Genomic DNA, 24952 nt, shown 5'->3' with positions numbered 1-24952 from the left:
CACAGAAGCACAATTTGACACTGCTGGGAGTAATCAAATCCTGGACATAACTATGGTAATTGCTAATTTGCAAGTGTACAATTGTTTCGGAGCAAAGTTAGGCAAATTTCCAACTCATAGCGGGTCACTAGATTTCCTTGAAAATAGTCGCGTTGGTAACAAAAAGCTTAAGGAGGCAAGGGCTTCCCGATGGTACATAAAATTAAAAGTGTGATAAAATGGCCAACATCATTAGTATTTTCGCAAGTGTGTTTCATCGAATATTTTGATGGTGTGAAGTAAGGATGTGTGCTGTGGCTGCGTCAGCCTGTTTGAGTGTGATGTATTCATTTTGCAGTTGGCTGTTGCAGCCTGTATTGCAGAGCTTATGACCTGCTTTCACATGCAGCAGATTCTCCCATAAATTCTGATTCATATCCAGCAGCTGAATCCTGGGTCTTGCTGGATATTCTTTATTCGCTTTGTTTCGATTTTGTCGCCTTGAGCTGAATAAACTTCACGAAGCTGATGCCTGGCCGATCTGTGAGGTAATTTAGCGCTAATTAATTAGTGATGGTTGCAGAGTGCGCAGGAATTTCAGCCTGGCCTCATTTTTTTTTGTTTTTGTTTAGTCCACTTTTTTTGTACAGTATTTTTGTATCTGTACCTCAGTTTGTGATTACTAAATTCCTTCCCGCACGGAGACCAAGTCGAAGATATAGAAAGAAAGCAAAAGTGAGAGTTTCAACAGTCTACGCGTGCTTTCGCTTCTAATTTTCCCACCCGTTGTTAATTGTTTCATCGTTTTGAGTGAACCAGTTTTGCAGCGTTCAGCTGTTTCCACATTTTCACCTCAAGGCCCTATGTTTGGCTATTCAGTCGAGCAGTAGGCTCATTGCCAAGTTAGCACAATGAAGAATGGCAATATGCAGATTTGTCTTGTCTTCATTAATGGCAGCTGTAGAAAAAAAATGTTCAAGAGCTGATTACTGATTACTTAGAATAAGACCGTGGGAAAATCGTTGTCTGGTTAACGTATCCTACTGTGTTTGCCATAAGCCTTGCATCCAACATGGCTGACAAGGTTACCCTCCTCAGATGATCTCAATGCTGCTCTTTAAGTAGATTCTGCGCTGAAGCTTTTTGTCGCTTTAGTATTTGAGATCCATTAGGTAGGAGCCGAGTGCCTTCTCCATTACAGTACACTGTTGAACAACTGCTCGTCTTACTGATGCGAGCTGCCGGCGTGCACTCCACTCGCCTGTTTTGCATGTGTAATGCGACTGCGCTTAATGACTGTGAGTAATTATGCCAATCAAAGTTTGTCTGGCCTGTGATTTTTGAAAGTTAGCCAGTGCTGGGGTTAAGTTGGCACAGCAACTGTTGTTAGGGGAGCACTGAGCCTCTCACAGCAGCAGCCAGCTGAATTGTAATAAGAGAGTTGGCATCATTCCAGATTCCACAGCATTCAGAGGTATGGTATATTGTGCACGGGGAACTGGCTAATTAATCTTCCAGCAGGGAAGAGTGTAGCTTCAGACAATTATAAAGCGGAAAGGAAGATTAGAATAGAAACTGCCAGCTGAAGAAATGTTGATGATTTTGAATGATAAAGCTGGCATAAATAATGCACTTGAGTTAATTTAATGTAGATGTTCTGATGCTGTTCCATGCATTGACAAATTTGTTTTATTCTTTTTATAGGCAGCAATTAAAGAGCAGGAATAAAAACACTCAAACCTTCTTTTAACCTGGCTTACATGATTAGATTGTTTTAGAGCCCAGCACAGGATTGGGATACCACTACAGTATCTGGAGGTGTGTGAACTTGGTAGAATGGCTTGGTCTTCTATATAATCTGAGGAACTTTTTCTAAGAAACTATGCATTAAATAGTGATTGTTAACACTGACAACTGAACTCAGTTTGTAGATTTTGATAATTTCCCATGGCTAAACAAAATTAAAGATAATTTTTAAGCAGTTTTCAAACACATGATGCTGTAGTGATGTGTTGTGAGAAAATACAACAGACATTCTCAGAATACCTCATTCAATATTTATATTATTTATTTAAAATGCAGAGTTTATCCATTCTGGTTGTATACAGTGGCAATAATAAATCACTATTGTAGGAGGGAACAAGCGTGAATAAAGCATTTGTTTTTGCTATGTCAGTCAGTGGGGCTCTGTTCAGTTGTTTGGGGCCCAGCAAAATGGACAGTCATGCTCCATCATCTTGGTGTGTAGAATTTGGCAAGCTAATTAGTTTACTTCCAATGTGTAAATATGAAAGTATATCAGCCTGATCTAATAGCACTTTTTTTATAAAAGCGCATTAGTCTTGAAAGTTTTCAATAGTTTGCGTACCTGATATGGAGCCAATTGTTTCAATGTTGTGCTAATTAAGTTGTGTGTGCAGGAATACACATAAGGTTTATCCTGCAGTTTTTCAAAGAAGTATCATTTGTCATAGCTGATGCAAAGCCAACCTCTACAGGTCACAAGTTTTCTGACTGCAAAAGGCACAGGGTTGCTAGCAACTTCCTTGAAATATAATTACAGTGAATAAACCTTAATTTGATCTTTCTCACTACTAGTTAAGTTTGACCTTATGTAGCAAAGGAATCATGTTTCTTTCGAGTTAGCCATTGTATATTTCGGAAATGGCATCTCTAGAGACCCACCCTAGTCCCTTTGTCTTCAAAATTGATATAATAGAATTGTAATATTCAATATATGCCAGGTTAAATATTTGCAAAAGTAAAATTAGCGAATCTGACTTGATGCATGTTCTCCAATCATATGTTTTATGTACAATTTCCCAATCACATTTTAAAAGAAAACAGTTGGAATAAATTGAATGAATGTATAATACATACATTCATCAATCAGTATGATTGTTTTATGGTAAGCAGAAAGTTCATTTAATGTAGCTCGTAATATAAGTTGGCTCTTTTAACAGAGTGATGTTAAATTCTGTTATGCTGCTCAGGAAGTATGATAGTCCCTTTTCTATTTGTTACCTTGTTTGATGTGAATATTTTTAAAAGAAAAATTAATTAGCTCCACTGAAGACCAGCTATGATTCCTATGACCTGACAGGTGCTGATTGTGAGGAGAAGCTGGCTGATGAAATCAGATGCATTAATTAATAAGCATCACTGCAGATAGCATTTACACAGTGCTGCCTTTGTACTCAGAAAAAAAAGAATAGATTTGACTTTGGAAACATTTCCAGTTTGGTTTCTAACTTCTGGGACTGCTATTACAAATTCACAAAGCAAATTTCAAGAAATGGTGAACAGTGCACTCATGTTTTTTATGACTCCTTGTTAATGAGACTGTGGAGAAACAAACAAGATCAAGGTTTTTTTCAGAGAAAATTTGCATCTCATTGTGTTTCATTTCTGGATGGGAACAGGAGTTCAAGACTTAATTTAGGTGGCCACTAGAACACCTATCCAATGCCACTGCGGTTCAGGTCCTCTTGAGTCATCCCTGACAGCAATCTAAAACAGTTCTTTCGTCCTTTTCAGATTCTGATAAGGCTACTATTGACAGAAGTAAGAATGCCTTAATGAAACTGGTGAAAACCTTGCAGAGCTTTCGATATATACCCCTCCTTCTTGAAAGTATGATCATTGACCTGCAGACTATGCTTCACTGGTCCACAGAAAAGCAAGTATTTACTTGTGTCAGAATTGTAAATAGCCCAATTCTAGGAAAGTCAATAAAATTAGTATTTTATTTTTCTTGCCTTGACCTTTTGTGTTAAAAACAGGGTTAGAGAATCAAATATAGCAAAACACTGAAGTAGCTACTTAATCTTCAAGTTCTGTGTGTGGGAGTCTTTAAAGTTTAATTCTATAATTCTAACCTTTATATCTGAACTCAGCTGGTGAAAATTCAATGCAAATGTCAGTGTGGGTAAATTCTGTAACAGCATACCCTGAGGCATTTTGCATTTTATAGCAAATTTGAATTTTTTCTGGGCATTGATGCATTTATTTTGTGTCAGTGCCAATTAGGTACTGTTTCCCAATTAATGATTCTATTGCAAATAAGCGGATAACTTTGTATTCAATTTATTTATTACAGATGATCAAATGTACTGGTATAGTTACAGAAAGCATTCTTTACTGCTGCTTTTCCTTAAGACCTTTTTTAGCTTGATTTTATTTTCTATAAGTAAGGACGAGGCTCCTATGTATTGAAACTGAGTGTGTTTTCTCTGTACTTGCGGTTGTAGCTTAATTAACCCCACTCCCAGCACATCATTCGCTGGAGAGTATGTACGATGCCCACTGAACCTCCTTTCACTCCAGATAATGAGGTTGATTTAATACAAGTTAATATGCTGTTCCAGATTCATATGTTTTTGTTTCCCTTCCTTTCTTGGGATGCGTACAATGCTGAAAATTGCCTTTTTAATTGTATTGTTGGGCATTTTTTCTTAACAATATCAGTGCAAGTTACAATAATGTTCCAATGATGATATCAAATCAAAAAATTCCAGATAATTAATTTGGTGTCAATGAAAGAACATTGATGCATATCCAGTTGAGGCTGGTAAGTTAATTGGAGAGAAACATGTAAGTGTTAATATTATCACAAAATCATTGCATTTTTAGATGGTAAAGAATACAGGGTGACTTTGAAGTACTTTTAGTGATATAACCGCGATGCACAGTAGCCATTCTGCCCTGGTTCCAGTGGTTTGCAAACTGATTCCAATGACATTGAGGTTCATCCATAAAGTTATAGCATGGACAATGTCAAGATTCTTGAGTGATGCAGCTGTACCTATCTATACGCTTGATGAATATATGTCTGGTCCAGTTTTACTTCCGGTCAACAGTGAAAAGATGCTTTTCATCTGATGTGTGTGAATGCAAGCACCAAGCTGGATGTAATTTGACTCCTGCTATCAGCTTTTGGTTAGAAACTTTTGAGCAGATATACACCCTGGAATGAGCAAACAGATCTACTTCTATCCTATAGCAGAGGAAAGATCATGAGTGAAGTAGTTGAGAATGGGTCAGACAAGATGTTTCATATAGCAAACCCCTGCAATGATTGCTCCTTTGTCAGAGGTATGACTATAACCTCTGGAGAAGTTTCTTTTCTCTCCAGTCACTGACTTCAGATTTATGCGTGTTTCTTAGTGCCATACTTGATCAAAGTTAGCCTGGGGTCAAGAGAGCTCCTCTCACTGCCCAGTGGTAGTTATCTACATCTGTCTTCAGCATGTGATCAGACCTGAATATTATTGGCTGATTTCTTATTCAATATCAGTCAACAGATTACTACCGAGCAGATATCATTTGTTGGTGTAGTCGCTAATAGTTTAATTGATATGTACAATCATGAAAACTGATATCTGCTAACAGATCAATGCCTGCCATGCCTGATAATTTGATTCCAGGTGTGGATTCAGAAAACTGAAGTAAATGAACACTACAGAAGCTACTAGAAGATAGATCCCATTTAATCATGAGTACAAATGTTTTGCAATTGTCAAAATAGTTTAAAACTATTGTAAGTAAAGAGTCTGAACTGGTTTCTGCTTTGATGTGAGTTAAATCAAGTATATAAAGTACACAACAATTTTTACAACTGAGAATGCCTTCCTTCAAATTATCAATTTTTGGGTGAATTAGATATTGAAGCAGTCTGTGTCCATATGTAGCAAGATTTAGGCAACATTCAAAATGAAGCTAATTATTCTCAAGCCAATTTCATACCACACAAGTCTAGGCAAGACCATTTCAAACAAGGGACAATCAAATCATCTCTTCTTGATAATTAAGGGTATTATCATGCTGAAATGCCCCAATATCAACATTCTGGGATTGCTACTAACTAGAAATGGAACTGGACTGACATATAAATTCTGTGGCAGTGAGCGTTTGTCAGAAACTGGTAATTCTACAATTAGTCACTCACTACCCAACCACTCAAAGCCCATCCATCAAATCCAAGGCGCAGATTATGGGTGTGATGGAATGCTCTCTTTTCCCAGATAACTGTGGCTCTAATAACACTCAAGAAACTTATCACCATTCAAGTCAAGGCAGGCCACTTGAACAGCACCAATCTATCAACCTAAACACTTACTCCCTCCACCATGGCAACATCATGTGCTGCATACAAGATGTATTCCATCAATTCATCGAATCTCCTCCAAGAATGCCTCCCTGGCCCACAATCTTCGCAACTTAGGCAAACAAGAGCAGAAGTTGCAGTGGAACATTATCAACTACAAGTTTCCCTTTAAGTAACCCAACATGAAACTTGGAACAATATCACAATTCCTTCACTGTCACTGGCTCACATCCTGGAACTCCCTTCCAAACAGCACTGTGAGCATCCCAATGCAAGCAGGACTACAGTAGCTGAAGAAGGCAGGTCACCATCTTGCAAGGGCAGTTCGGGATGGGCAATAAATGCTACAATATCCAGTGAAACACTTTTCATGGAAGGATAAAATAAAGTACTGATAGGTTAAGAAATTATTGGGCTTTTGTAGTTAGGACAATTCTGGTCAATTTTCCATATTGTTAAGTAAATGTTTGATTCATTGCTTTACTAGACAAGAGTGGCTAAGCTCTAGTGCTCAGGTCTCCAACAATGCAGCTATGACATTAATACCCACAGACTCGTCTGTCAAGAGAACTGAAGCTAAGTAGAGGTAAGCGTTTCCTCCAGGTCCTTCTCAACATCGTTGTTGATCTTGCCATCTTTCTCCAACTTAAATCCTATCTCCTTGACCACTTTCAGTCATCTGATACTAATATTTCTCTACATGGCTCAGTGTCACATGTTGTTTTATAATCGACATCTGAAGTGCCTTAGGAAATTTTGTTCAGTTAAAGGTGCTGTATAATTATAAGCTGTTTTCTTTGAGTGCACGCTTGGCAACTGGCCAATGAGCATCATCCACTTAGCATTTTGGTTGAAAAGGCATGCAAGTATTTAGATTTTATCTCTTGCCCTCGCATGTTGAGCTCTACGACGATTGATAAAGTGCATGGCCGTAGAGGTTCCTCTCCAGTTAGTTAACTGCTTGAACACTGAAACCCTTGACTGGTTGTACTAAAGCAGAATAGCTTTGCTCTGAACAATTTGTTGGATGACAGTTTAGCTCTACTTGAGTCTACAGCTTTTGGTCTTTAGCTGTAGTTAATCACTTATACAGTTTTGTGAGTTTAATCAAACAACAATTTGAGACAGTCAATCTGTGGAATAGATCTTCCAATTTGGCACAAGCCTGCAAATATGGTGAGGGAAGTCGATTAATGCCAATAGATCTGTGCAGTTTTGCTTTCTCTTTAAGTCCCCAGTTCGCAACACACTGGTGAGTAATGTGGACATGAAGTGAGTCATTTATGTCACACTATTTCTCTGACTTTGCATAACATTCAGTACTGATAGTTTGGTTCTTCTTGAGTTCTCTGAAGTCTACGTAGCACTGAATATTATCACAGGTTTGCACACTGTCTGAGTCCTGTGTTTTCTCATGTTACTGTACATTTTACACATAACTAACTGACTGTACTGACTCCATTACACAGACTGATAGAAGGCATGGTGCTACCTTTAGCTAGAACATCACATTCAGATATTTCTGCTGCAATGTGTGTTTCATTAATGCGAATTGGCTGGAACACGATTGATAAATAATGGAAGTTGTGTGGATAATGCAAATTTTCTACTGTACAGTATAGCGATTTTGTATAGGATTTCCCTATAACACGGTTTTATATGCAATTTTCTACAGCATGAGGTCACACAAGAATGCAACTGTTGCATTATAGGAGAAATACCTGTATTATTTTTCAGACAAGGGAAACTGTCAAGCCATTTCATCTGGCATGTCCACAGCTTCAATCCACAGTATGGACTTGAGGTTCCATCTTGAGTTATGGCACAGATTTCAGTCCTGACAAGCACTATACCTTTATACCTTTTGACATCACACAACAGGTATTTCTCCTATAATGCAACAGTTGCACCCTTGTGTGACCTCATGCTGTAGACAATTGCATATAAAACCGTGTTATAGGGAAATCCTATACAAAATCGCTATACTGTACAGTAGAAAATTTGCATTATCCACACAACTTCCATTATTTATCAATCGTGTTCCAGCCAATTCGCATTAATGAAACACACATTGCAGCAGAAATATCTGTATGTGATGTTCTAGCTAAAGGTAGCACCATGCCTTCTATCAGTCTGTGTAATGGAGTCAGTACAGTCAGTTAGTTATGTGTAAAATGTGCAGTAACATGAGAAAACACAGAACTCAGTGCAAGCCTGTGATAATATTCAGTGCTACGTAGACTTCAGAGAACTCAAGAAGAACCCAACTATCAGTACTGAATGTTATGCAAAGTCAGAGAAATAGTGTGACATAAATGACTCACTTCATGTCCACTTTACTCACCAGTGTGTTGCGAACTGGGGGCTTTAAAAAAAAGCAAAACTGCACAGATCTATTGGAAAAAATTAAAGTCAGACCTAGTCGATTTTCCTCACCATACTTGCAGGCTTGTGCCAAACTGGAAGATCTATTCCACAGATTGATAAAACAACAATAATGAGCCAATTGGATTTTATGACAGTCCAACAGCTTTTAAGGTTACATTTTGGAACTATTCCACAAATTGTTCAAATTAATCATTTTTAAAATGTAATGAAATGATCCACTCAAAAGAATAAAAAGGATCAGCTCAATGAGATAGCCTGAAACAAACCATAAGGCTGCCTTGTGATAGAACACTCATATCGATTCATAAAGTCCTGCAGCATGGAAACAGGCCCTTCAGCCCAAGTTGGTCCTTGTTGACCAAAACCTCATTTCCCTCCACTTGGCCCATACTCTACCTTTTCTTTCCATGCATTTGCCAAGTGCCTTTTAAATGTTGTTAATGCACCCACCTCATCCACTTCTGCTGATACCTTATTCCATATGTGTACCACCCTCTATGGAAAAAAGTTGCCCTTCAGGTTCCCATATGTTCTTTCCCCTCTTACCTTAAACTGATGCCCTCTAGTCCTCGATTCCCCAGCCTGGGAAAAAGATTGAGTGCATTCACCCTATCCATGCCTCTCATGATCTTATGCACTTCTATAAGATCCCCCCTTCCTCCTACACTGTAAAGAAAAAAGTCCAAGCTTGTCCAACCTCTCCTTATAACTTAGCCCCTTGAGCCTTGGAAACATCTCTGTAAATTTCTTCTGCTCTCTTTCCAGTTTAATAACATCCTTCCCATAGCAAGGTGGCTAAAACTGAACGTAATATTCCAAATGCGGCCTCGCTAATGTTCTGTACAAGTGTAACACAACTTCCCAACTTCTATACGCAGTGCCCTGACTGATGAAAACCAGTGTGACAAAAACCTTCTTCATTGCCCTTTCCACCTGTGACTCCAGTTTCAGAGAACCATGCACCTGAACTCCAAGGTCCCTCTATTCCACTATACTCCTTAAGGTCCTACCATTCATCATGAAACTCCTACCTTGATTTGACTTTCCATACTACAGCACCTCACACTTAACTATATTAAAATATATTTGCCATTTCTCAGCCCACTTCCCCAGCTGATCAAGATCCTGCTGCAATTTCTAATAACCTTCCTCACTGTTCACAATACCACCTATTTTATTGCCATTCACAAACTTGCTAAACATGCCTTGTGCATTCTCATCAAAGTCACTGACATAAATAACAAACAGCACCCAGCACCGACCCCTGAGGCACACCACTCGCCACAGGCCTCCAATTCAACAAGCATCCTTCCACTCTGTACTTCCTACCATCAAGCCAATTCTCTGTCCAATCTGTCAGCTCTCCCTGGATTCCATGCGATCTAACCTTCCAGTGCAGCCTACCATGTGGAACCTTATCAAAGCCCTTACTGAAATCTATATAGACTATGTCTACTGACCTGGCATCATCAACCTTCCTGGTCATTTTATCAAAGAACTCTAACAAATTTGTGAGGCATGATCTCCCATTCACAAAGCCACACTAACTACTTCTAATCAAACCCTGTTTTTCCAAATGGATGTATATATTATTCCTCAGAATCTTCTCAATTAACGGATCTACCACAGATGTTAAGCTTACTGCTCTACACTTCCCAGGTCTTTCTTTGCAGCCCTTCTTGAATAAGGGCACAACATTCACTACCTTCCGATACCTCACCCATGGCTAATGGTGATGCAAGTACATCAGCAAATGCACCGGTAATTTCTTATCTAGCCCCTTGTAGGGTTCTTGGATATGTCTGGTCAGGACCAGGAGATTTATCCACCTTCATACATTCTAATACTTTTAACACTCCTCTACTGTGATATGGACTGTTCCCAAATTATTGCCACTAACTTCACCAAGTGTCTCTCTCCAAGGTAAACACAGGGGAGAAATATCCATTGAGGGTCTCACCCATCCACTGTGGTTTCACGTATTCATGTCCACTTTGTCCTTGAGGGGTCCTATTCCCTCTCTAGTTGGTTCTTTTTCTTTTAATAGAGAATCTCTTTTGATTCACCCTAATCTTCTCAGCTGAGTCAAGCAGCCGAAACATCTCTGTTATTATTATTATTAAATTAGGGATCATACACAAAATTTGTGATCTCCTGCTACTGAAGAAGTCTAGATACTCTACAAACTTGAGAAACTTCTGCTTCCATTGTTTTCAAAACAGTTAAGCAAATCAAAAGTTAAGTATTTTCTCCCCTTGAGAGTTAAATGCTACCTTCCTTATTACCTTTTAAAAACAGTGGAAAGTAGGAAACTTGACAAAATACTGCAACTATTCACATTCTATCCATTCTGCTAACACACGTAATCTTTATCAGCTAATTGCATACAGGCAGACAATGGTCTAGGCTTTGTGGTGGGATAAAATGATGAGGCCAACAGAGATTTGCTGATATTATGATGTAAATTGAACAGCAATTTTTGGTGACTACATACACACAATTTGATTTGATTGCTGTGTAAGACAACCTGCTCTTCCAGAAGCTGCACCTGAATAGGAGAATGGCATCACGTTGAAAAATTCGACATCAATATATATGAAACTGTGTAAAGTTGCTGTCTTTAAGTGACAGATATCAAACAAACATTTCCAAAAAAGAATTGGGACTTGTAAGAGCCTGTTTGTTCTGTGCTAAGTCTTGATGACTGTCGAGAACCATTCTAGAACTGAAAATTAACATTGTGTAAAGTTGGGTTCCTTCAAATTTTACTTATACTGTTAGAAACCCTGAAAAAGACACTGTTAAATAGTATAATTTTAAAGTACTTTTTCTTTGCTTCTTTTATCTCTATCTTAATCATGCCTTTCTTTTCCTGTCTTTATTTTGCTTTCTGTACCTGACTTGACTGAATTAAATATGTTAACAATCATTTCCTCTGACAGACACTGTACTGCCAATGATCAATTCTGATTGGTTAAGGTCTGACAACATTTGTGGAGAAAACAACAAGAGTTCACATTTCAAGTCCAATGACCCTTCATCAGAACAGTTACATAACATCAGAAACATTAGTTGTTCTTCCCTCCACAGATGCTGCCAGACCTGCTGAGTTTCTCCAGGATTTTCTGTTTTTGTTTCAGATCTCTAGCGTATGCTGTTCTTTGTTTTCTAACACAAGTTTCTTACTTGGTCACATATGTCCAAGATACCTGTGAAAAACACTGAGTTTTTTCTGATGGTTGGTTGAAAAGAATATCTGTCGCAAAAGTTGATGTAACATCGACAGGCAAGTGCAAGTACAGATGATGCCATTTGTTCCTTGATGATGAAAAGCAGCCCAATGTATTATATTCTATCATTTTTAGTAAGTGAAAAGAGAAATTGCCTTGTATTAGTCTGCTGTAGAAAATTATATCATGCTTTCTAGTTTTGTAAGTTGGTCTTTTCCTGGTCTACAACTACGTATAATTTTCCATCTAAACCAACTCTTCCCACTTAACTAACATTTTAATGAATACTTTTTAAAGTATCATCTCTCTTCATTTGAGTATATATTCCAATCCCAAAGGACACATCCTTATTTGTTTATTTATAGAGTGGAACTTCCATGAATAAAATTCTTATCAGCTCATTTCAGTGGCACCATCTAGTTCTGACACAAAGTAGGATTTTCCTTTAGTGAACATGACCCTGATATTGGAATCAAATCCGATTCCGAGCCCACACCCTGCTGAGTTTAATTATCACACACAATTTCCCTTGGAATGACTTAAGTGTGATCGCCATCCACTTCAGGAGTATAGCCAGGCTTCCAATGCTGATGGCCCAATAGGAAGCATTTCAACACTTAGATTTGAAGCCTGCCAATGGAGGTGCTAGCTCAACACATCGAATACATTTTAAAAATAAAAATGACAACAGTATTCATTTGAGAGTGGCAGGCAATACTTAAAACTTTGTGGATTGCTAGCTCTGCAGTCTGCACTGAAGCTGCCTCATTTTCCTGGCTCCTGGTTTAGGAGAGGGACCAATTTTCTTGCCCATTGTTTGTGGCTGGAAAGATGTTTGCATCAGATCCACCATCTTGCAAACCATATCTGAAAATACAATATTCTTGTTGTAAATTCGAAACAGACAAAGAAAGTGCTTCAATATGCTGCCTGAATTTTACTCTCCATTCACGGAGTAAATCATAAGATAAAGTGTAAAATGCCTATTGATTCAGGGTTATTTGTTGATACACAAGGAATTCTGGATATTTCTTAAAAATGAAGTCTTAAAAATGAAGAATTGATGAAAAGAAAGCCTCCCTTGTAGTATTAACATGGCACATCCACTTTAATCATGATGCATGAGTCACTATTATAATGGTTTCATAGAAATTAACTTTTTTTTAGCTATTAGAATCTAAAATGGAATCAAATACATCCAACAAAAGAATATGATCAATGGGTTCATGCTTAAATTTACTAGCCCCACAGATGACAATAAACAGTAGTTTGTAATGTTTATATTCAGAATCCAATGTGAAAAAGCATCTGATTTACCACTAACGTGTGAAAAGTGGGATTTCTTAGCATGGCTCCACACAACCATTTATACATATTTAGTAAAATTGCTGGAAATGTTTCTATTCTAGAATTATATATGTAATCTATGAAACCAAAACCGTCACCACGGATACTCATACAATCTATCTGATTGCAGTGACTCATGTACTCTTGCCAGTTTGAAACTCGACAGGAATTTTCTGCAAGGACAGATGATGGGGGTGTATAAATTGCAAGATAAAATATTAATCTATTTGTCGGTGTGTGTCCTGTCAGTTTTATTTTAATGTGAAGTCATTCTCCTAGGTGAGTGAGATAAGGTCTAAAGTCACAGCTGATAACTCGAGTATAATTCCCAAATTATGCAGAAGAGACAGATAATGAGAAGACTCCGAGTACATGTTTGACAGTTGAAAAATGATATTCAGGCATTTGCATTTTCATGTGGGGGAGGGAATATCATAATGTAACACAGTAGAATTTTCAATGCTTGAGTTGGATGTTGTATCCTTCGTAATTTGGCAATGCACCGCAATACTAATGTTGTCATCTATCAGGACAACAACAGTAAATGGAAGTGGAAATGAAGGGAACATGGAGATTCTGGAGATGTAACCTTTGCAGAAGCTAACTGCTAGGATGGTACAATATCCTAAGATTTATTCTTTGTCAACTGAGCAGCAGTTCAGAGTATTGGTCAATCTGGACATGTTACCAGCGGGGTCAGCTTGCTCCGTTTTCAGTCCCCAAGTCAGAAGACTGTCAGTTCCAGTCCCATTCTAGGACTTAAACACTTAACCTAAACTGGGGTTTCAGCAGAATACCATGGCAAAGCTATATTGTCGGTTATGCTGTCTTTCAATTGCTCCACTCCATTTTCACCCAGCCTGCCTAATGAAGATCAGTGGTACAATTTGAAGAAGAGAAATGAATTTTCATGACGACATTACATACCTCTTCAGAGGTTCAAAGAACTGAACAATTGATCCTTCACCTCACTGGCCCAATGTGAAGTTTAAAATTTATTTATACAGCACTGACTGTACTTCAAAAGGAATTTAAAGCAGCCATGTGAATCTAAAGGGACTTCCAAGGACCACATCAGATCTGGGTCAACATATAGCCTAACCACTAGTTATTAAAAGATCTTCTAAATGCCATGACCAAAAAGGTAAAGAAAAATGTTACTGAATTAAAGATACATGGACAACTAAATATGATTGTCCCATCCACCTTTCTGATAGCTGCCACATTCCTCCTCCCTGTTACTCACTCGCTGCAAGATCTCCACCTTCCAGGATTTTCCCATCCTTATCAATTCCTCTTCCTTTTGCCCTCTTCTCCCAATCACCTGCTCGCTTTGTTGTAAGAACTAACAGATTTAGATGAGTGAATTAAATATAATATCTCCAAGTTTGCAGATGGCACAAAGCTGGGTGGGAGGGTGAGCTGTGAGGAGAATGCAGAGATGCTTTGGTGTGATTTGGACAAGGTGAGTGAGTAGGAAAATGTATGACAAATGGAGTATAATATAGATACACGAGATTATCCACTTTGCTAGCAGAAGTAGGAATGTGGATTGGTGATAGATTGGGAGAGTGTTATTGATCAAACAGATCTCGCGGTGAGGGCTCATAGTTTGTTGATGGAGTAAACGCACGTAGACAAGATAATGAAACTGGTGTTTAGTGTGCTTGCCTTTATTAGATAGTGCATTGAATATTGGTGTTGGGAGGTAATGTTGCAGCTGTACAGGACATTGGTTAGACCACGAAGGGAAATCTGTGTGCACTTCTGGTATGCCTGCTATACCAAGGATGTTGTGAAGCTTGAAAGGGTTCAGAAAAGATTTGCAAGGATCTTGCCAGGGCTGGAGAGTTTGAGCTATAGGCAGAGTCTGTATAGACAAGGGTTATTTTTCCTGGAGCATTGAAGGCTGAGGGGTGACCTTTTAGAGGTTTATAAAATCATGAGGGAGATTGATTGGGTAAATAGACAAGGTCTTTTTCCCTAGCGTGGAGTGCTCAGAACTAGAGGGCATAGGTTTAAGATGAGAAGGGAAAGATTTAAAAGGGACTCAAGAGTGATCTTTTTATGGAATGAACTGCCAGGACAAGTGCTGGAGGCTGGCACAATTACAATATTTAAAAGGCACCTGGGTGAGTACATGAATAGGAAAGGTCTGGAGGAATATGAGCCAAATGCTGGCAAATGGGACTAGAATTATTTAGGATATCTAGTTGACATGTATGAATTGGACCGAAGGGTCGGTTTCCCTGTTGTATATCAGTATGACTCTATGACTAGACAGGGTAATGCAGGAAGGACGTTCCTGATGACTGGTGAGTCCAGAACCAGGGGTCACAATCTAAGGATATGAGGTAGACCTCAAATGAGGAAACAATTCCTCCCCCCAGAGAGTAGTGAGCCTGTGGAATTTTCTACCAACCAAAGTGGCTGAAACTAAACATTGAATGTTTTCAAAATGGTGTTAGATATGGTGAAGGGTCTAGACCCGAAACGTCAGCTTTCCTGCTCCTAATATGCTGCTTGGCCTACTGTGTTCATCCAGCTCCACACCTTGTTATCTTAGATATGGTGCTAATGGTTAAAGAGTGTAAACGGCATAGGGAAAATGTGGGAACAAGATCCCGAGTTGGATGATCAACCATGATCATATTGAATGGTGAACGAGAGTCAAAGAACCTGATGGCCTACTCCTCTCCTAATTGCTACATTTCTATGCTTACAGGTGATGTAACAGCTCCAAATTCACATGCTCCTTTCTGGTAAGCTCCCTGATAATTCCCATAGGAGGCAGAGCTTTGGTGCAACTGATGCCAGAGTTGCATTAAATGATGGCTTACTTGCCTATCCATTCCAGTACACTGATTATTTGCCAACGTGTTTTTAGGCTGCAGCCCTCCTTTGAGAAGGAGGTTTCTATCAGTTGTGACAGTTTGGATTTCATAATATTGTTTTCCTATAGAAGCTGTGAAATGAGCTAAGTGAACTGTTATTGTGAAAGAATATTTGGCTGTCTATCCTCATAGTAGCTCATCTTTCTGCCATTTAATACATATATTGTTTGTAGTTCATGTCAAATTATTATAAAGATTGTATTGTTAACATTTGAAATGTTTGTGTGCTACTAATAGCCACATTAGTGATGATGTTTGTTTCAGTTCCTTTTCTAGCATCTCTGGAGTTTGTTAGTTGCAGTTTATTGAAGCATAGGGATGGGTTAGTCACTGAATTGTCACTGTGTATTTGGATTAATGAGCATGTTGGGGGCCTCAACACTTGTTCTTTGCTGAGTAAGTTATGCATAGGAAATAGATTCTCTCCCACCCACACAAGTACCTATGCGCATTGAGAATGAAAATGTAACAAACTAGAGAGAAAAAAAAATTGATACAAAACCCACTGCAGTTCCCCTTGGGTGAGATCTCACATTGACTGGTAATTCCCTGGTTTTATAAGAAAAACCTGTTGGTCTTGTTATCTGAATACAAACTGTTCATTCTTGAAAATGTATGATTTAATTACATATCTGGCAATATATAATATTATATGGTTAGACTAATCCATAAAATGGGGGAAAGAGCTCCAAAAAACTCAAAGTTCTTTCTCCAGCAAGAAACATATTTTAAGGAAGGAGGCATGTGACAAATTAAAATTTAATAGAATCAGTCAAATCTTTTATTCTTTTTTATAAATCCAGCAGTAGGTAAATGGCAAGTATATTTGCTAATAATTTGCTTTTATCTTTTTACAAATTACTATCCCATGTTCAGCTGCCTGATCAAATCCAATGCAAAGCTAATAACATCACTGACTGCATGCAAGCCTTAAACTGTATATCACACACCTTCCAGAATGGTATTTTTATTTATATTTTCCAGTGAACATACAACTGGACAGACTGGAAAATTAACTTGATACCCTCTGCAAAGTTAGTAGTTCAGATTTGAAAACATTATATGTCCAGTATTGATGATTATACCTTTTTTTACTGTAAAACAATGCTAGTTTACATTGCACATACACATTTTCTGCAGTAATAACAAACCAGTACACTAACCTGTCTTAACGCAGTGTTGAGCTGGATGGACACAGTGGGCCAGAGCATCAGAGGGGCAGGAAGGCTGACGTTTCAGGCCTTGACCCTTCTTCAGAAAAAACTCCACCCTATGACATCCATAATTTCGGATAGAAATTTATGAGAACAGCTCTGGAATTATATGAAATGGAAATTCAAAGTTCCTGATCGTTAATTCTTCTTTGTAAACACATAAACTGCATCCACTGTACCCAGTGTGGCTTCCTCTACATTGGGGAAACCAAGCGGAGGCTTGGGGACCGCTTTGCAGAACACCTCCGCTCGGTTCGCAATGAACAACTGCACCTCCCAGTCGCAAACCATTTCCACTCCCCCTCCCAGTCTTTAGATGACATGTCCATCATGGGCCTCCTGCAGTGCCACAATGATGCCACCCGAAGGTTGCAGGAACAGCAACTCATATTCCGCTTGGGAACCCTGCAGCCCAATGGTATCAATATGGACTTCACCAGCTTCAAAATCTCCCCATCCCCCACTTCATCCCAAAACCAGCCCAGTTTGCCCCCTCCCCCCACTGCACCACACAACCAGCCCAGCTCTTCCCCTCCACCCACTGCATCCCAAAACCAGTCCAACCTGTCTCTGCCTCCCTAACCTGTTCTTCCTCTCACCCATCCCTTCCTCCCACCCCAAGCTGCACCTCCATTTCCTATCTACTAACCTCATCCCACCTCCTTGACCTGTCCGTCTTCCCTGGACTGACCTATCCCCTCCCTACCTCCCCACCTATACTCTCCTCTCCACCTATCTTCTTTTCTCTCCATCTTCGGTCCGCCTCCCCCTCTCTCCCTATTTATTCCAGAACCCTCACCCCATCCCCCTCTCTGATGAAGGGTCTAGGCCCGAAACGTCAGCTTTTGTGCTCCTGAGATGCTGCTGGGCCTGCTGTGTTCATCCAGCCTCACATTTTATTATCTTGGATTCTCCAGCATCTGCAGTTCCCATTATCACATAAACCACCAGTATTTTGTTTGAGTAGATGGGGAACAGCTTCACAGCCATTAAACACTGTTGGTATGTGACAGTTGTTTATTGCAGAACGTTTATTGACATTTCATGTTGGATGATAGAACAATGCAACAAAAATTCATATACCAATGTGACTTTCTAAAGGATTAAAAGATTCGATTAAAATTAACCAAACTTTCCATCCTCATTAGGAAACTCTTCTACACTTGAGAATTCTCATTGATGCAACTTTAGAGTTCCTTTAACAATTGATGCCCTACAAGAGGTTCTTGAGGGTAATGAGAAGCACTTTTGGTTGAGCAACTTTAAAAGAAAGACATTTCTATTCAGAGCTCAAATGCTCCGGGCCTAGACAATTTGCAATTCATAATAAAAAAAAGGCCTGTCTCAGCTTGTTTGAAGTTACAAACGTGTGAGAACACCTTTATTTCTGCTTGCTGTCTCACCTGACCTGAAAGACTCCTAACAGCCTCATTAATTCATGTGATAGAGAGGGATCCCCTTAGTCCTTCCTTATATAGATGTATATATATTCTCATTAAATGTTGACTTTAAGCATTTGCAAAGATATTAGCAACTAGTCTTGAGGGAATACGTCCCACATTGATTAAATCTGATCAAACAGGATTTATATTTTTCAAAATGATGTGTGAATTCGTCAAGAAATTCAGCATCGTGAGATTGATGGATTAAGAGCTTTGGTGGTCTCCTTAGATACTGAAATATCTTTTGACCTTGTGCAATGTGAGGTCCTGTTTGCCATGCTGGATGGATTAAGCCTGGAATACAAATTGCAGAATGTTAACAGAATTGGGGGTCTAAGATAAGAACAAATTATTCAAATCTTTTTGAATGTTCAGGGCTGATCTCTGTCTGTAATTATGAGGTGGGATATTGGCATGCATTGAGCCCATTTTATGGTTTAATAATGGCACAAAACCTACCAATCTAGCATCGGAAAGACAAAACTTAATCTGCATAGGTGTTATTCCCAAGGCAAACCGTAAGGTTCACTTTGTGACTGTACTTCGACTTGACAACTATTTTTTGGAAGCTAAGCAGGCTTACATTCCCAGAATTTATTATAAACCTTCCGCTTAAATGAAAAGTTAGTGTTTATTAAAAAAAACAAAATTTTGAAGATGCTTGAAATCTGATATTAAAGACACAAAATGTAGGGAAATAGTTGTCTGGGTAGCATTTTGGAGGGAGAAATAGAGTTAGTGTCAAGTCAAGATCCTTTTGTCAATATAGAACATAGCTCCCTCATTACTTTAAGGAAAATTATGTCGGGATGAAATGATTTACCTAAGGATATGAAGTAAAGGATACAATGACCTTCTTTACTAAAAGGAAAATATAGGTGCAAGTTTACTGTTGTTGAAATAGTTAATGATATTACTTTAAATATGCTGCGTATAAGTATTGAAAATCAATGACATGGATTTGGAATATTGACAACCGTTGACAAAATTATGTCATGTTGTGAAAATAAAAATCTTTACCATTTTTATTGTTTGCCTCAGAATACCAGTAAAAGTACAACAATTCCTGACTTTCACTCATAAACTCATACATTCATACAGCATGGAAACAGAGCCTTTGGTCCAACTGGTCTTTGCCGAACCTGATCCCAAACTAAACTAATCCCACCTGCCTGCTCCTGGTCCATGTCCCTCCAAGCCTTTCCTATTCATGTACTTAACCAAATGCCTTTTAAACATTGTAATTGTACCCACATTCACCACTTTCTAAGGAAGTTCATTTCACACTTAAACCACCCTCCATGTAAAAGATTTGTCCCTCATGTCTTCTTTAAACATCTCTCCTCTCATCTTAAAAAAAACTCCTCATCTTGAGATGTCAAGCATCTTGCAAAAACGCTGTAAGAGGTGTATTTAGGTTGACATACTAAAATATTCCTCAATCCGTGAATAGACATCATACTCTGGCTCCAACATTCCCAGGACTGTTTGCCATGATTTGGTATAATTTGATTGGTTGGCAAAGTTGCAAATTTAAGGTCTAGCATAACGGCAATAATTATTTGTGTCAATGTTTGGTTCAGTTGCTAACATGTTAAAGTGCAAAAGAATTGTTTGGACTAGTTTGTGTAATGACTTCCAATTCTGAGAATGCTAAATCACATTGTAGCTAGTTTGTCAGAAGCAATGCGGTAAGAAGACCATGTGGCCACAAAAGTTGGTCAGGCCAATGTTCAGGGGTACTGCCATCAGTTTACACGATCTATCAGGCCTGCAGCTGATCTGAAACTATGACTCAGCTTCATTTTAATGGTTATTGTGCGTTGCCAATATATGTCACTCTTCCTGAGGCTGCTTGTGCATTTCTAAAAAACAATTTATGTCACTTCCACCAGAGATTCACAAGAGGAAAAGAGTTTTATTTTGAGATTGGGCACTATGTTGGGGTTGTAAGATTTGATGTTATAGAATACAGAAACTTCAATCCAATGCTAGGAATGTAACATTTGTGGTTTCCATGAACTTGGAGCAGATGGGGCACAGTGAGGACAGGATTAAGCAAGATCTGGTGTGTGATGTAATATATTTGTCATTGAAGATGAACTGGAGTTTATTAAATTTGAAGGATATGCAGTAGCAGGTGGGGCTGCACTTTGAGTTCATGATTCAGTTTAGATGCATAAAAAATATGAGACAACGGGGAGAGAACATGATAATGCAATAATGCAGCTGTGCTGCAGGTTTTGAATTTCACACTGGACTGGCTTTAGTCTAGTTTGTTTGCAATGCTAATCACAGAGAAAAAAAATACAGTTTTGTAGCTGTTGATCTCAAATTTATTGTTAACCTTGGTAATGATTAGTTGATGCTGTACATATGTATTGTGGACAGGCAGTAAAAGCTGCACTTGTTTGCAGATGTGCCAGCTGGCTCCTAGCAGATTTACTGATAATACTGTTTAAGTTTTAATGGAGAAGATTTAATTTGAAAATTAAAATTCATTAGCATGAATAAACCATGTAACTGATGAAAGATGTCTGAAAATTGCATGAGTATCAAGGAAAATTCATAAATGGACTGCTGGTCTAAATTGGTTTAGGTTCTAGAACAGCTGTAATTTAAGGCTCTGTTTTTTTTTATCCAGATAGAACTTGTCGCAATCAGGTCAGTTAATTTACATTGTCTGTGTCTCTTTTTATTATTTCTGTCTTCATAAAAAGATTTGGATGCTCATTATCCCAGCAGACCACTTGCGACTGGGCACTGTTGTGAGACAGTTGTTTCTTTTAAGCCACATTAAACATACCTTTCATTCAGTCATGGATTATGAAGAATTGTATAACAGAAAGAACATTGTCTGCTGCACATTTTAGCCCTACTCTTCTGAAAGGAACAGTTCTACATGTGCTCAGAGATAATGGGAACTGCAGATGCTGGAGAATCCAAGATAATAAAATGTGAGGCTGGATGAACACAGAAGGCCAAGCAGCATCGCAGGAGCACAAAAGCTGACGTTTCAGGCCTAGACCCTTCATTAGATCCCCCTCTCTGATGAAGGGTCTAGGCCCGAAACGTCAGCTTTTGTGCTCCTGAGATGCTGCTTGGCCTGCTGTGTTCACCCAGCTCCACATTTTGTTATTCTACATGTGCTTGCAGGTCTTTGTTACCTGGAGAGCATGGCCCTGGCTCCATCTTGTTGTCTTGTCCATGTCCAGGTATCCAAGAGGGGAAGTATGTGCTTCCATAACTGTAGCTCGGACCTAATAGGACTGTTTGACAAATCAGGTGACAGAGGCCATGGAATTTCACCTCAATTGTATTTCAATGGAATTCCCCTGTAATTGGTCAAATCAGCACAAAAGGTTTTGAAAGTATGAGGTAAATTTAGTTTCCATGTTTACTTGCTTAGTTTAAAAGTTATCATACAAGAAAGCAGACAAACCGACAAATCTGGTCTGAACTCACCATCGGGAATTTCCTGTCTGTGTTTGTATCCGGACCCCTAGGAATCCCTTAAATGAAACTGGTTCTTCTGACTGCAAGTTTATTTAAAAAGTTATTGAATATAATTCAAATTTACTTAGAGATTTATTTCTGTAGCCCAAAGTACCAAATAAATGGAACAGTGTGGTTTTAAAATTCATTTTTAATCATTTAAAATTGTGTCTCTCAATGGTATTGCTTCAGACAATTCAAGCTGGATCTTCCATTCTTTTTGACTAATTCTGGGTTGCATCAATTTGTTTGGAGGGTTTATTGCCATGAGGCCTAGCTAGTTTTCAAGCCCTATCTTACCAAATTCGCCTTATTAAAGGCCTATTCTGCACTTATGATATCTTTCCCATCCGATTCCCACGCCACCTTCCCATTCACCATTCCCAGAACTACTCAGCAAATATCTCGGAATTCAATGGTATCTCTTGCTCCCACAAAGTCTTTAAAACATAGTTCTACATCCAAACAAGCGCTTTCAGTCCCGAGCTGCCCTGCACGGCCAGCCAATTGCTTTGAACAATCTCCATTTTGGGAACTGGGCACCGACATCTCAGGGCATGCTCCATGAATACTGCCACACACACCCATGCCCATAAACCTGTCATGTACCAGCCTCTGACAACCCTCGTGGCTCACTTCTGATCCACTTAGAGGATGCCTCTGCACTTCAGTTACCACTTGAAGAAAATATTGCTTGATTGGCTGCTGTTGCTCTGTGATCAGTTACGTCAACTGCAAAACATTCAGTTACACAAGGTAAAATTAGTTCACGTGTTTGTTGTTCCTGCTTTTAATATTGAATGATTGACATTTTGAAAGGTTGTAGTTAACGAAGGTACTTTTAAGGAAGAATTACCTTTTTATCAGCTTTTTCAGCAGCTCTTGTCACTGCCTTCAAAATATTTCTGAGAGTGATGGACTTGATTTCTGACACCTCCAATGCCTCGTTCAAAACAAAACTCCTGCCTCCAAGATTTTCCTCTTGAGGTAAGCCAGGAAATTTCCCAGCTCCCATTCCCTGTCTCTAGGATGATAAACCAGCTCATCATTTCTCGCAAGACTGGCCATTTCTAAAATTACCCCCAACTGGAATACTGTGGCTAAACATAGATTCTAAGTTGTTAACTGAACTAACAATGAGACGTAAGTGATAATAGGAACTGCAGATGCTGGAGAATCCGAGATAACAAGGTGTGGAGCTGGATGAACATAGCAGGCCAAGGAGCATCTTAGGAGCAGGAAAGCTGACGTTTCGGAAGGGTCAAGGCCTGAAACATCAGCTTTCCTCCTCCTAAGATGCTGCTCGGCCTGACATGTTTATCCAGCTTCACACCTTATTATCACCAACAATGAGACCATCTGATCTGTCTGACTTGGTGCTGAAGCAGTGATATAGTACAACCTATCCCTCATTACTAAACAACACTCGTGTCACAGCTTGCTAACACTGTTTATTGATGATGAAGCAGGAAACTTTTAAACATAGTGATATAAATATGGCCTTCAACATGTAGCCAGTCTTGCATATAACCTTATCTCTATATCCTTGGCCCCTAAATTTTCATATCCTCTGTCCCTTAAGGTAAAGTTTTGGCCCGATGACTGCCAGCAATATTTTTGGTCGTGACCCATTCTTAACATATGACGTACGTTGATTCAGTTACCAATTTCAGGCAGATATCTGGAGATTAGCAGCTTAATCTTTCTCTTTTGCCAGGCCTTACATTTCTAGCAAGGAGTGTTTCCTATTTTATGGAGCTGATTTGATATTGATATTGATATTGTCCATGATATGGAGCATAGTCCTGTGCCAAATGTTGCAGATATATCAACTTATTATATAATGTCTTTTTTCTTAAGCCCCAAGGCATTTAATGAATTTGTAGTTATATTCATAAATCTAATGACCAGCATGGCGTCTAATTAAAATCTAAATGTCAGATAAACCAGATTTGTTTCATTTGAATTATTTCACAAAAAAAGGAGAAAAATCTTGCTTCACTATAACACACAGTATGCTAATTTTTCTCCACCATAGGTTATGTGACCCCTTGGGCTATCTTCCCTTTGGAAATTATTCGTTTGACATAAAGTAACTCTGTCCCTTTATGTGAAACAAAAATAAAATCAGACAAATAGGTTTATTTTGCTTGCGTCTGGTATAGGATAAGGATTTATGATCCCTTACATGTGTGCTTCAGTAAGAGGCACTCCGTTAAAAGTAAGAGAAATGATGTTGCCCTGCACATGAGTGATATCATTGGTGAAACACTTATCTGAATTCAGTCCCAGAGGAGCAATTACCAGAAAGAGAATCAACTCAGCAATGGGGCTGTTGGGACTGGGAGGGGCTGACAAATGAGAACAAACAGACAGAAAGGGAAAAAATGAACTTGTGGTCAACATCGAGGTGAGAATCATAGTGAAGGTAGTCTTTGTAATGCTGATCCTCCTCTTAGAGAATGTTTACAATTATTTTCATTTTGATAGATTAAACCTTAACTAAGGACGTAAAGATTTAAGACAATGTTCGTCTGCTTACCATCTCACTTATCCTGAAATTTAGGACAGAGGCACAAATTATTTTTTAAATCCCATTAACTCACTGACCTAGTTACTGAGCAGCATCAAAATGGACAGTCAGATTTCCAGCTAAAAGTCTCAACCTAGATATTTTGATCTGGATGCTCCACCGTTTCTGGAGCTCCAACACAATATTGTTAGAATAATGGGTGAAACAGTAGTACTCCAGACATAGAGTGATCTAAGCAGCCGTCCCCAAGAGGAATTGACCAGCCTAAAGTCAGGATGAACACATAGCTATCAATGAATTGTGTGGGGCAAGGATGCATCAAAG

General features: G+C 38.8%; 1 protein-coding gene across 1 annotated transcript in view; it reads left to right on the top strand.

Annotated features, from left to right (window-relative positions):
* Positions 1-279: 279 nt before the first annotated feature.
* Positions 280-24952, top strand: part of tnrc6c1 (trinucleotide repeat containing adaptor 6C1) — a 637257-nt gene continuing 612584 nt past the window's right edge. Inside the window, exons 1-2 of the mRNA XM_059653753.1 lie at positions 280-527; positions 3517-3658. The gene's annotated coding sequence lies outside the window, so the exon portion shown is untranslated. The remainder of the gene's footprint in view (positions 528-3516; positions 3659-24952) is intronic.

Source organism: Stegostoma tigrinum, chromosome 22 (genome assembly GCF_030684315.1).
Source record: "Stegostoma tigrinum isolate sSteTig4 chromosome 22, sSteTig4.hap1, whole genome shotgun sequence".
Classification (NCBI taxonomy): Eukaryota; Metazoa; Chordata; class Chondrichthyes; order Orectolobiformes; family Stegostomatidae; genus Stegostoma; species Stegostoma tigrinum.
Note: the sequence above shows the minus strand (reverse complement) of the source record. Positions and strands in the feature narration are given on the sequence as shown.